Source organism: Euwallacea similis, chromosome 8 (assembly GCF_039881205.1).
Source record: "Euwallacea similis isolate ESF13 chromosome 8, ESF131.1, whole genome shotgun sequence".
In the NCBI taxonomy this organism is placed as follows: domain Eukaryota; kingdom Metazoa; phylum Arthropoda; class Insecta; order Coleoptera; family Curculionidae; genus Euwallacea; species Euwallacea similis.
The window spans coordinates 5,739,936-5,743,422 of record NC_089616.1 but is presented as its reverse complement, the minus strand read 5'-3'; the positions used below and the strand labels follow the sequence as shown (position 1 = coordinate 5,743,422).

Here is a 3,487-nt window from a genome sequence, read left to right as displayed (position 1 = left end):
ATTCACGATTTGTTTGATTTGAGGCTATTAATTGAAAATTTTCTTCATTGTGTAGATTATGGGGAATTTCATTAAGAGGTACATAGCCGTATTCTGTGGTTGGGTCAAAAATTTCTGCATCAGGTTCATGATTATTTTCTAAGTGTGTTAGTTCTTGAAACGTATTCTTTGGTTGTAATTGTTGTGGAAAGTGTTGTGGAAATTGTGTGGAAAAAGTGTTGTTGAAATGGATTTCGTTCGAATCTGATTTGTGCGAAACTTCTATGAGTCTGTGGTACTGCGGTGCTGTTTCCGGACATTTGTTGAGGGTATTGTTTATTAGGGTATGCATTTTTTAAATTTGGGAATTGGTTTCTTGGGATAAATTTTAGGTACTGACTTGGATTTGTACGTTGGCGAAATTAAAGTGGAGACGGTTGATTCATTAGATGAAAATTTGTTGGCTTTAAAAGGTTCTGAAAACTTTGAGCGTTATTCGAATTTGACCTACTTTGATTTGAAGATCTGTTTTGATTCAAATAATTGCTCTTGAAATTATTCTGACTTGTTAATATCTCATAGTTTGTGATAATATCTGTAGCCTGATCAAGATTTTGCGGATTTTGTACAATTAACAACGTACGCAGTTCATTGGAAATATTTGCTAAAAGTTTTTGCGTGGCGGTTAATTCGTTTTGAAACATAAGAATGTTTTGTGCCTCTACAGTCTGTCCCAGATAAGGATGAACAGCATGGGAATCTCGAAAACGGTAATAGATACAAAATGGTTTAAATTGGGAAAAAGTTGGGCAATTTAAAGAACACATACAAACAACAAAACAAATTGCACTAAGACTAATTACTAAAATAAGACATCCCAAGAACCCTCTCCACAATCCCCCCAACCAGTTACTGTACCAACGCACAAACATGACACGAATTACTGACAGACTACTAAACCTTCAAACAAAATGGAAGAACAACCCCAAGAATAGGACAATATTAAACCCACTCTGCTTGACGAGACGAACCAGACAATTCCGATTCCTCTTCCCTGCCAATTCCCTGCAAGAGCATTATGGAATATAGAGAAACCCTTTTTTTTTTCTTTCTACTGTTGTTAAAGTTACAGTATATATCTAAACTAACTTGTAAATATCACGGGCAGAAAGACCATTGTGGTCGATAGCCTTTTTCTTGGGAAATAAAGATGTGTTATATATTATATATATAATTTAAACTTTCATTCCTTTAACTATAACCGTATAAGAGTCACTTGCAAAAAATGAAAACCGCCAAATTCGTTTTTTTCCTGATATCTTCGTAATCATTCGGAATTTAGTCGGTATAAAAACAGATTATTAATTTGTTTTAAATTGCCCAACTTTTTCCCAATTTAAACCATTTTGTATCTATTACCGTTTCTGAGATCCCCATATTGTTCATCCTTATCTGGGGCAGACTGTATATTGGCTACTTCTGAACAGATGTTTGCATTAATTTGGGTGACAAAAGCTTTGAGTTTGTGTATGTAATCTTGCGTTGTTTCATTTCTTCTTGATAAAAATTTTAACTGTTTCTGCAGATTTGCTCTTGTTAATGGGTTGCTAAATTTTTTTTTTAACCCTAGAACGCTATCGCCATTTAATTGTCAGTTAATAGTAACGCTACGTAAAAATTACATGTATCAGCTTATTAATAAAAAAAAACTTTTGCACTCAAAATTGCTTTGTTTCTTTTAACTTCATGTTTTATTAAATAAAAATATAATATTTTAACAAATTTAAACTTCAAACTATATAATATTGTACTTCTTAAGACATAAAAAACACGGAAAAATTAAAAAGTAAAGTTTTTGGCTTCATTCACTGCATGATGGACAGCATTTCACTTGGTGTTGACCACAAATTGGTTGTTTGCTTTTTTACAGTACGTAGTTGTCATTCTTCTTTTTTCCGAAGCACAGAGATGACAATATGTTCGACGTCCTTTAAAGGGCCGTTGCAAAACCAGACTTGGATCTAAAACATTTTCTTCACAAAGTACCTTCTGAAATTATCTGTTTCAGCTCTCGATTCAAGTTAGTGCCACGTTCAAGGCGGTGCTGTTGCCATGGCTTCGTTAGGCTTTTGTGCAATTCAAACATATATGATATTCTTGATAACGGCTTTCCTCTGTGGGCTAACATAGAGTAAATAATATACGAGTTAATACACGCCATATTTAGCATATTATAGAAGACACACATGGGCCACCTCTTCGTTTTCCTATTACAACTCAAATTAGCACACATTTGATCGAATGTATCCACCGCCCCTTCACTAGAATTATATAAATGAATAACTTCGGGTTTATGCGTATTTTCATTTATAGCACTAGTTGGATGCATTGTTGACAATAATAAAGCTATCTCATTTTGTTTCGGTTTGTATGAAACTAGTGAAATATTATTTTTTTTACTAAAAGTAAATATGGACGTAGAAATGTTTCGTTTTTTATTATTTTCAATGAAAAGCGATGGAATTTCGGGTTTGTTTTTTTTTAAGGTTTCAACTACGGTTAACCTGTACGGTTTCTAAAGAAGCTTCTCTGCCAATGGAATATTGGTAAACCAATTATCCATGGTAACATTTCTATTGGTACTATGGATTGTTTTAGTCAGCAATTCCACACAAAACTCGGCTAACGGACGACCAGTTGGATTAGTAGATTTTCCAACATACGGTAAAGCATCGATTAGATATTTCGTGCTAACATCGCAAAGCAGAATGAATTTGAGTCCATATTTTGCCGGTTTATTTGGCAAATACATACGAAAGCTACATCTTCCTCTAAACCCTACTAACTGTTCATCATCAATTGTTACATAAGATCCGGGTTTGTACGATTGTCTACAAATTTCTATAAATTCCTCCCATATTTCCGATATAGGTGCAAATTTATTGATCATTTGTCGTTCGTTTCTGGTTTTCTTGTCATCAAATCGAATACATCAAGTTAAAAAATCAAACCTCCCTTTGCTCATTGTGGCTCTATAACTAGTGCCGCAGAATAAATTGTCAAATATTACATTGGAGGAAAGATAGTTATCTTTGAGTGCTCCCGCCAAAATGTATATACCTAATAGGGACTTTATTTCTTTTGAAATTTTATATGCAATTGTTTCGCTTTGTGTTTTATATTTTTGCTGCACCTTACTAATTTCAGCGTTTGTGTGCAATACTATTTTATTGATCATTGCTTCAGTTAAAAAAAATGTTAAAAGCATGTTGTGGATCTAATTTGTTTCTGAGAGAAGCTATTGGACCAGGCCTAATGTGTATTATGTTCCTTACAGGAGTTTTTCTTTCCATTGAGCATGACGAATCTGCAGATCATTCATAGCCGTTTTTACCTCTACGTTGTGACTGACTGAGTGTAATTACATAACTACATAGAGTTGAAGTTTTGTTGCCTGAATCACCTTCCTATTTAGAAAAAGAATTATTGGTGTAGTAGTTTGTCAAAC

At 33.7% G+C, this 3,487-nt stretch overlaps 1 pseudogene; it reads right to left on the bottom strand.

Moving 5' to 3' along the window:
- Positions 1-1,840: 1,840 nt before the first annotated feature.
- On the bottom strand, positions 1,841-2,791 carry LOC136410544 (piggyBac transposable element-derived protein 4-like; annotated as a pseudogene).
- Positions 2,792-3,487: the final 696 nt, after the last annotated feature.